Source organism: Cupressus sempervirens, chromosome 3 (genome assembly GCF_028749045.1).
Source record: "Cupressus sempervirens isolate cs-2001-9-10 chromosome 3, ASM2874904v1, whole genome shotgun sequence".
Lineage (NCBI taxonomy): Eukaryota > Viridiplantae > Streptophyta > Pinopsida > Cupressales > Cupressaceae > Cupressus > Cupressus sempervirens.
The window spans coordinates 180616644-180627387 of NC_143120.1; positions in this window are offsets into that span (position 1 = coordinate 180616644).

Consider the following 10744-nt stretch of genomic DNA (forward strand, 5'->3'; position numbering starts at 1 on the left):
AGAAGGCCCGAATAATGAACAAAGGATAAACGCCAAGGAGAACATAAGAGCAGTGACAGATAAAAAAGAACGTCCACGCCATTAGTAAGGAGTAGCTGGCAAGATGAGAGGTAGGAAACGTCTGTAGCAGGGGATCAAAAGAGCCTTTGTATATAAAAAGTAAAACCGCCATCATGATAAAATGCAGAGAAGGAACCTAGGCATGTAGAAAGAAGCTAGAGAGCTCAATGCATGCAAAAAATAGAGCAACTCATGGCTAAAAAGGTACAAAGCCAACGCAGAGAAAGAAGTTGGGTAATTGAAAAGTTATTATCCTACATACATGGTGCAGTATGTTTTCAAACTTTTTAAATAGTATTGCACACAAAGCATTAGTCATCCAAAGAAAGAGCCTTTTGGAAAGGCTATAGCATGCACAGGGGCCCCACCGATGACATCAGCGTGATTCACGCAAAATTTTAAATGAAAGTACAACCACGATGATGTGGCAAGGAATCCTAAGATTGCGTCAAGTGTCAAAGATCGACGGCACCCGCAAAACCGCAAAATAAAGTTTCAAGGAGGATAAAAATTGTGGGAATGTAGATTTTTTCCATGTGGCAGCATGGGCCCAGTCGACGATGAGGTGGCACAGATGACCAGTTCAGATGCAACGCACAGTATGTTGCCACATGGCAGATCTGATAGATAGCGCATTTTCACAAAATGAAAATGTGCACCGGTTAAGTAATGCGGGAAAGAAAAATTTTGACACGTGGCACAAGTCCTAGTCGATGCTAACTTGGTAGTCCAGTGTTTCATAAGCAGTAATCTAGCCAATAAATGAATGGCACGTGGCATCAATCAAACCTTCTTGACCGGATGGAAGCATAGGAGAAAAAATAAAATATTTTAATGTTTTCCAAGTATATGGATGTGCAAAGCAAAAAATGGTTCAAAAAGGGGTTTTTCTAAAGTTTAAACTTTAGGATGTTTTAAATTTTCAAAAAAATTTAAAAATTTCAAAGTATAGATATGAGTTTCTACCAGAGAGGGATGCTTTTTCAAATTAACTTTGAAGGGGTTTCTGGTAGGCGAATATAGCCTTATCATATATCGTCAAAATCGTGAGAAACTAAATTTTTTAATTATGGAGTCAGTTTCTACATAGGAAGCAGTTGGTTCAAGCTACAAGGGGATTTGTCTCAAGTACCTGAATTGCAATTGTATTCAGACCAGGAAGTTTAGATCTAATTTTTAAACATGATATTGATTTGAATATGGTTAAAAAAAATAGTTGAAATGTAGTATGGGTCGAAATTTGAACACATTCTCTCAGTAAAGACCCAATTTCACTAGCATTCTCATAAGGCAGTTAAGATATTTTGGTGACTCACACAGTTTTCATCATTTAGAAAGGGATATTTTGTGAGTTTTTTATAAAAAATGATGAAACAAGATCAGACCAAAATGGGAAGAAAGAAGAAAGCAATTTTTCACTTGCCAAAGGATTGAATTTCAAGTGGACACCTATCAGTTGCATATCAGATCCGAGAATTCACCTTTGTCTATATCTTTCTTTCTTTCTGTCATTGGCAGGTTCCAATTTTTTTGACTGAGAAACCGGAAGGTTCTAGTTCTTTGGAGAAAATTGGCACATTACTGTGATACCAAGGTTTTGGATCCAATTCTTGATGCATTCCCAAGACTGTGACCACATTCTTCAGCATTTCTTCTTGTATGAATAGCAAGTGTAAAGATAATACAGATAGTTCTGAGATGTTAGGTTGTTTCATGTTTTGATTTCATGCATCTGAATGTATATTTTCAAAGAAAATGAATACATATGAGCAATAATTTCACTAGTTTCATTCTATTTCTTGTCTCTTGTCTCAGCAATCTGTAAGTCTTATGTGGTTTTGGAACAAAGATTTAAGACCCATTTGCATCCCTTTCAGGTTGTATGTTTGATGTATTTTGTTGTTGGACCAAAGGGCCAAGTAAATGATTGATATGTTTAAACAAGGTTACTGGTTATTTGAGAAGGATATTTTGTGAGAATGAGACCTGAATGAACACTGATGTCTGAATCACAAGGTGGTTAGATAGATCTGATGTCTGGGTATACAAGATATGTCCCGATGTCACAAATGTATGTTTTGAATTCATGAGATTGCCCAATGGATTAGGCACTGATCAGTTATAGGATCACTTCTTACACTTTTGCATATTTGAGGATTTGTTGAAACTCAACATCAATAATCAAACGCTTTTCCCCTTTCATGTTGAAGAGCTATAATAGAATGCCCTCACTCAGATTATGAGGTTCCTAGATCTGCATTTAGCTACTGTAGATTTATGTTATTTCATGAGTTATCAAGAGAAATAAGTATTTGTCGCTTCATATTAGATTTAGTGTATGCTTTGATAACTGGTACCATATAAAGAATCTATAGGTCCACCCACCTAGGTTTTGCAGAGCCTGAAGAAGAAGAAGGGTCTAGCCTTATAGTTGGCCTAGTGTTTGAAGTGACATGTTGAAAATGAGAGTTAGCTGCCCCTAGATGTGTTTTGTTCTCATCAGGGTAATTGAAAATCGGTAACGTTTTCAAAAATCAACAGGTTGTATCTTTTTAATTTTGATATGTGATGTTGGTTTGGATGAGTGTCTTTTCGACTTTGGTTATTTTTTCTTTATTAGTAGTTTGTGTTACCCTCGAAGTAGATTTGGCTATCAGGATTCTTTACCTAAGATTGTTTTATGATTTGATTATTTGTATGTGGATCATACATTATCTCTCTTGCATTGTGGGACTAGGAGCCTAATTAGGTGACCACACAATTGGGAGGTAGTGTCTTCTTACCATTTGGGTCCTCCTCATATTGACAAATATTGGATGCTTGTTGATACAGTTGTACTATTATCATTATTATTCTTATCTTGGAGACTTCTATTCGTTTGATGTATCTATGTATCATATGTTTTGGGATCATACATGATATTGTATTGTATATTGATGTACTTGTATTTATTTTCACATACCCTATGACATGTGTAGTGGATGTTATTCATTAAATGTGCTTTATATTATTAGTTGTACTTATGCATTTTCTTATGTGACAATGTATCTATTATTTCTTTATGATTAGGAGACCTTGTACTTGAGACTGAAACTAATTAATACAAACTTTTTAATGCTACTAAACATGAAGGAACCCTTGATTAATGGAAATTGTATTTGTAATCGCTTATGTGCACTTGATGTGTATGTATATATTGCTTCCATATTATTACTATCTTGTGTTTTTTTAACTTTTAAAAAAAAATAGTTCAGTAAATATTGTAATATGTTAGGTTTATTTCTCTTGCATCCCTGAGCGCAACATTACACCTATCTTCTACGACATTCTCTAGTTTGGAGGCTTATATAGTCCTTCACTAGTTCTTTCAGCTTTCTTTCCATCTCTTCTTAGAGTAGTGTTTTTTCCATATGGTTTTCTCTATTATTTCTCTTTGTAGATATTTGGTTGTGCTTAAGTACCTCATCAAGCCTTGTTGTCAGAACCCAAATCTACTTTTTGTAATAGTTTCTAGGTTTTTAGCCACTCCCTAAGTTTATCTTAAGGAAAGGTGTTAGAGAAATTATTAAGTCACTTATTATCTCTACTTTACTTAAGCTAAACTTTATGCTTGTAATAATTAATTCTTTTATTAATTATTATCATGCAACCCAGGTTAGTTACATTTTAGAATTTTTTTATGTTTTATGTTTTACCTTTCTTCTTTTATAAGGATGGTAATTGTAAATCTATTCATTCATTCAATACAATTACAGTTTATCTTATGCTCATTAAGAATGTCTCCTCTTCTACGGATCTGTGAATTCCATCCTCCATAGCTTTGCTCCTATCTTTTTGTGACATGTGTTTGCATGCAGTAATTCTTAGAAGTTGTTGTGTTGAGCTTTCATCAACTTCAACAATGTGTGTGTGTGTGTGTGTGTGGGGGGGGGGAGGGGTTTGCAGACAATTTTTTTATATAAGTTATATGTGATTATATTTGCATGATTATGGATAATATGGATAGAGTACATATTACTTACATATTCTATGCTACATATTATGATAATAATAAGTGTGTATTAATGATTATAAAAGTATTCATTATAGTGATATAAATTATGTACTATATAGTTGTGAGTTTATAATTATATTGAGCTATTTTATTGTTCCCTTTTGGTAAGAGTTAGTTGGTTGGCCAACTTTAGAATATCTATTTATATGGAGTCTATTTGACATTTGAGGGGGTTTCTTTCTAAAATATTGAGAGCTTGGTTGTACTTTTTTGAGAAAAAAATTATGATATGTGAGGGAGAGTTTGTGAGCACAATTATTTAAGGTTTCATAAGTTTCTTTTCTTTTTGGGAGAGAGGCAATTATGTTATTTTCAAGGGTTAACAAATGGATTTGTTTTTTGTGGATTTTGTTCTTCTTCCATGGAGATTCTTGAAAGTGAAGAGGGTTTGGATGATGCATCTCAAGTTTGGATTTGTATTCTTCTCTTTGTCTCCTTCTTCCTTCTTTAGTTGAGTCTTGTAGGACTTGAGGTATGGTTGAATTTTTTTATTGAATTCTTTATTTGACAAAATATGGATCTATTTATATATTCTCATGATGTATGATATCTTTACTTTCCATTCCTACAATTATATACAAGCTTTGAGTTTATTTTCATGAAAAATAAAATGTGGTTTCCTAAGATTTTTAGCAACCCATTTTTGGAGATATGTTATTTAAATAATCTAAATTGAGTCTAGGGTTTTTCTTTTTCTTTTTTCTATAAGGGAATTCATATATCTAAAATGGGTATTCCTCAATTTCTTTTTTGGAGACAAATTAATTCTCTATTAGACATTTTGTCAAACTATTCTTGTCCATCCTTTGTGTTAAAGTTGTAGCTTCAGTCGAGTTAATTTGATCTGAGATACATCGTTGTTATTGGTAAATATCATTTCCTATATATACTTATTCATGTTCTATAAATATATATCATTTATATAATATAGTATACACTATATATATTTTATTATTTATAAAACATATATATATTTATTTATTTATTTATTTATTTATTTATTTATTTATTTATTTATTTATATGTACATATACATACATACATACATACATATATAATATAAATTATTGTTTTTAATATATTAATTAAATTGTGATTAAACCTTAGAGACATGAATCATTCTCTCATATTTATATGAGATTCAAATCTACTTTTGGAACACACCAATGAAAATGGCATTGTTACTACATTTGCAATTATCCTAATAATTCAACATGCTATCAAAGCCAGACTAAAAATGTAAGAAAGTGTTTAAAGACATGATAGATAGATACAAATTTCAAATATTAAAGTAGAAAATAATATATCCAATTAAGGGAACCAAATATAAGGAAGAGTTACAGTTGGGATGACACAAGCAAGGAGTAGAAGTTGATGGTAGCAATTTGAAATTGATATAGTTAGCACTGATAATTTAGAAGTTTCAAACATTCATCATTGAACATGCTTAGTTTGTGTGGAATAGGAATCCACTTCCATGTCATTTACTTCATTAGAAAAATAAAGAGGCAAGGAGGATTCGATGGAAAAGACTCTTGTTTTCTTTCTAGAAGACAAAACATGTGAAGATTACCATGTAAATCAAAGAGTCAATATTGCTTAGAAACCAAGATGTGAATCATGGAATTATAAAAAGGAAGCAATAAAGATACTATTACCACATATTATTCTTCAGAAAGATTGTAGAGATTGCGTCAAATGTGTCAAGAGTCAAGAGTTTGATAAAAACAAATAAATTTATCTCTTGAAGATTGCAACATAGAAGAGTATAAGGCATACATACTAACTCACATATGACTGATGAAAATTGGAAAGTCATATAAGTTAATGGATAGTGCCATAAGTGAATAACTTTGAGATTAACCACAGTCAATAGTTATGAAACATTTGACTCTTACACAACAACAATAGTTATTAGAATAAAGAGTCGGGACTTAAATTATAAGATTATTATGTCCAAGCATGAAAGAATCTATGATTAACACTCATTTGACATTAAAGTAGTTAGAGAATATTAACTCACTATTGAAGGAGAAGCACATTGGAGATTATTTTAACAGTATATTTGATAGTATTTATTGGAAAGCAATGGTAGAGGTCAGACTTATGATTCAATCAAAAGGAAATGCAATCAATAGTACCTGTAGATCTAATCTAATCACAAGCATGAGATATAATTACATAACAAAAAGATTTGGTTACCCAGAAACCCTCCAAGTTGAAGGTAAAAATGGGGTGGGGATGACACCTACCAATCTTCACTACTCCAATAATAAAGTTAACATATTAGGGTTATAATGTTTGACCATATTTGATGATCTACCCTGTGAGGGGTCTATCCTATTAAAGATGTTTGAGGTTGTTAGGTCTCACCCAGTGAAAGGATTTTACACTTAAAACAAAGTAAGGACTCGGTTAAGAGGTTTATAAAGATCTGTTAAGACCACTTTATTAAGAGATTATCCCTAAATCTATTAAAATTAATTCAATACCTGATCCTCAGTTTACTCTAATAAGCTAGTTTTGGATTTCCTCTCTTCAATATGATTTGATCTCTTATTTGTTATAATTTTATTGTCTTCCACTTCTTTGACAAGGTCGCTTCCTCTACAAAACTTAACTCTTTTGCCTACTTTGCAATGTTTGTACATTCACACTTGATTTTCTCTATGATCACACAAATATCTCATTGGCTCCTTCTCATCACATCACCATGCTCTTCATCATATTTCAAACTAGGTTAAGATCTTCTCTATTTAAAGATTTTGTAAAGATTTTTTATATGCTTCCTTATTTTGCCTCTTCATTTGATTGGTTTATCACAAAATATAGGGATCAATGATCCACATTATAAAATGTGTAATAACCTTTGTAAAAACCTCTACAAGTATTAAATATCTTGTCCATGTCAACCTAAAATAGTTTACCTCAAAGTTTGTATCATTCCTAACTTAAATGTCAATTCTATGTTGATTGACACTTACTATTCTAATACTCAGCATTTACTGTACAGGTTGTTGATGCTCAGTCTTTACTATGCTCAACACCTTCTATATAACTTGGCATCAATATGCTCAAACTACTTGATAATCATTAGGCTCAACTTACACTGAAAATACTCAACGACCAAAGACTTTCTCGACTCCTATGGAGCTTAACATTTACATGTTTTCTACATAAGTCTTTACACGACTCAGCCTATATAGGGCAGCTCAGTTGTAGTGATGACTTTCTAACTCTACCTAGTATTTGACTAAGTATTTAACACTAATAGACAATAATAGTTAGAGATACCAACCACTTTTGACATTAGTGGCAAAAACACTTTCTCATGATTACATCGTTACATTGTTATAATGATAATATGAGTACTCTCCCTAAGCCTATGGCTTAGTTCATATAGAACTAAAAAACTTATGTCAAATATACAATGACCAATAAACAATATATACACATGACTCTAAATAGTCTAATTGCTTTAGTGTCATAGTAGTGTCATACCCCATTTTCCTTCTGCACTCTGATCTCTAAATTCTTTGATTTTGACTCTTCTGATCTTACATACCCTTTGTGATCAATCATTATTCCCTTCAAATATGTAATCATCATTATATTCCCTCTTTCCATCTTTCCCCCTTGGTTTTGTCACTTATGTCTCCTGTTAGGGTTGAATGGGTGGAATACAACTGTATTTTTCAATGAATGGTTTGTGAACTTGGTTTATCATGGCAAGTGCATGATCCCAAGTGGTTCTTGTGGATTCCAAAATATGATTTTGCAACTCCAATCTAACTACCAAATCAATCAAACTATCAAGAATTGAAAGATTATGATCTTCATGAATAAGATCTTGTGTTGACTTCACTTCTCACTGCATAACCTCAAAATGAGGTATCAACATGGATTGGATGGAGATAAATTTTGAACTCATGTTGCTATCAATTGTCTAAAGCTCAACCAATTTTCCTTAAGCATTCAATAACTTAATATTAATGGCTTGAGCTGGATGTTTTCTTGAAGGTCACTAGTGAATCTTGGCACATCACATAAAATATTGTACAAATGTTGTACTTTCTATATAAATTCCATGGTATTTCTTACACATTCCTATCATTGAACCTTTTTCTCAAAAATGGTTGTTGAGACTTTCTCCACAACCTTATTCTTGAATTTATTGGCTAACCAAGCCATCAATTCTCATTTGCTTCAATATCTCTGACATTTTTTTGTTCAAAAATATGTACAAGCTAGGAAATGATTGGGGCTTGCCCATCAATATTTTTTTTATCAAATACTTCTACAAAAATGTCCTTTACATCATGTAGTACTTGCCTCTATTGATGTTGTCTTCTCAGTTCTTCTTGTTTCTTCTTTTTCACCAAGATCTCTTGCAACATCATAGTTTTCTCAAGAGTGAGATTTTTCAAATCCCATTTTGGCATCTCAATAACTTTGTCTAGAGTAACTTGAATATCTAGAAAGTGCCCCTTTATTGCTTTCCCTTTACTAAGGGATGAAGTGTTGCTACTTGACACTACTTTAGGAGATGGTGAGGGGATATCACCACTCGATCCTGCTTGAATATCAATGCTAGAAGTATCAATATGGGCACTTGGCACTATTTTATTTTCATCCTTATTCACCTCAATGTGAGGTCCTAGTGTTGAGATCTGATTGAAAAGATCATTATTGAAGAAGAGAGATTATTTGCAAAGAGGGAGATTGTTGATAAAGAATGTTTTCAATCATTTTTTTTGTCACTGATGTCAAACATACTATTTGCTAGAATGACAATTGGTTATAAGATCCATGTACTATCACTTAGTTGATTGATGAAGAGGATTTAATCAATAAGATGTAACAAAAGTACCTAAGGAAAAGGTTGAGTTATGGTTTTGTAATAAAGTACAAGGATTAGTTAAGACAATGGTAAAATGATGTATTGATAATATACTTGAAGATACAAAGGTTGGCTACACTTAGAAACTCTGGAAGAATAAGTTGTAACAAAGTTGTTTGCAAAGCTTGACTAAGTTCACTAGTGGGTGCTAAGCAAGATAGTTCATGTCGAGCAAATTATAAGTAAGTGTTGAGAAAATGCAAAATCTAGTGTGTGCCGAGTGAAACAAAAGGAGTCAAGCAACTTCAAGTGCCAAGCAGGTAATAGGTGTCGAGCATCAATAAAAGCTTAGTTTGTGTCTGAGTGAATCCATAGTAGGTGCTGAGAATTAGTAAAACATAGTAGGTGTTGAGTAACATAGTATGTGTCGAGCATCAGAATTTCAATAGTACCGAGGTGTTGCATTATTTGAAAAGTCAAAGATTGGCTAGATCCAAGCTAACAAGTTTGTTACCTTGAATTTTGTAAACCAGATGGAGGATAAGGATGATGAGCTGGTGGCACAAAATTTTAGGTAAACTATTTTTGGGTGAATACAGGTGGATTCTTAATGATGTTTCTAGAAGAAACAAGATTAAGGGTAGATTCATTTAATCTTACCTAATTCATTTGAACTAAAATTAAAAGAAGGAAGATTAGAGTGGGAAAAGTATTCCAAACTTCTATTTAAGGAGTTACAGGTCAAGAAGCAAGAGTTGTTGTTGATTGGTTAGTTGGATGTTAAGGTGAAGGCATCAAGAGGAAGGAATAGAGTACATAGACTTTGCTTTGATAGGTGAACATAGAGGAGACTGCACTGGTATATTGAGCATGAAGACTCAAGGAGATGAAGCTTGAAAGGAGGAAAAGTTGTCAGAGCTATAAAGACTGAAAGCCAAGAAAACTTGAGAGCTAAATCAAGATTTGAAATATATAAGTTATGTTGTGAGTTGTATCAGATCAAAAGCCCTTTTTGTTACTCTCTAGAAATTGTATCTGTTAGGGTGAAATCCTATGGACTTAGGTTGGTTTAATAGCCATTTGTAAATCCTTTAACAGAGTGACATTCCAAGTGAATGTTCTAAAGTCCTCTAACCAGGCCCACTTCTAACAGGGTGGTTAAATCTTTTTAACTAGGTCACATTTAACAATATGTTGTAGTATTTAATAGGGCAGGCCTTTTACAAGGCATCACTTCAAAAGAGTGAGAATTGAGTAGCATGTTACTGGTGGTTTTTCCCAAATTGGGTTTCCACATAAATCGCTATGTTATGTGTTGATCTTTTATGTTTTATTCTTGCATATTGATTTTTAGTAACTTGCTAAGTAGAATGTTTAGCTTGGATGCATGTTTAGTCAAATGGGCTCACTATAATTGGTGGAAAAAGTTTTATTAGGACAATCAGACCTTGAATAACTGATTCACCCCCCCTCTCAGTTATTCTAAAGCATTTCTAACAATTGGTATCGAAGCCATCTGCTGATTTGGTTGAGAAGTACTAGAAGTAGAAAGATCAAGATGTCCAAGAGAGAAGTTCCCAAGCTCAACAAAGATAACTTCACTGCATGGAAAAGTTTAATGAAGCTACACCTTGTATCAATAAGTGACCATGCACAAACCTCAATTGAAGTGGAACATGTTGATCTAGCTGTACCCACTATAGAAGATATGAAGAAAAAGAAGGAACACAATTAGGCAATGCTGGAGATTGCCTCTGCCCTCAACTATGTTGAATTTGATGACATCAAGG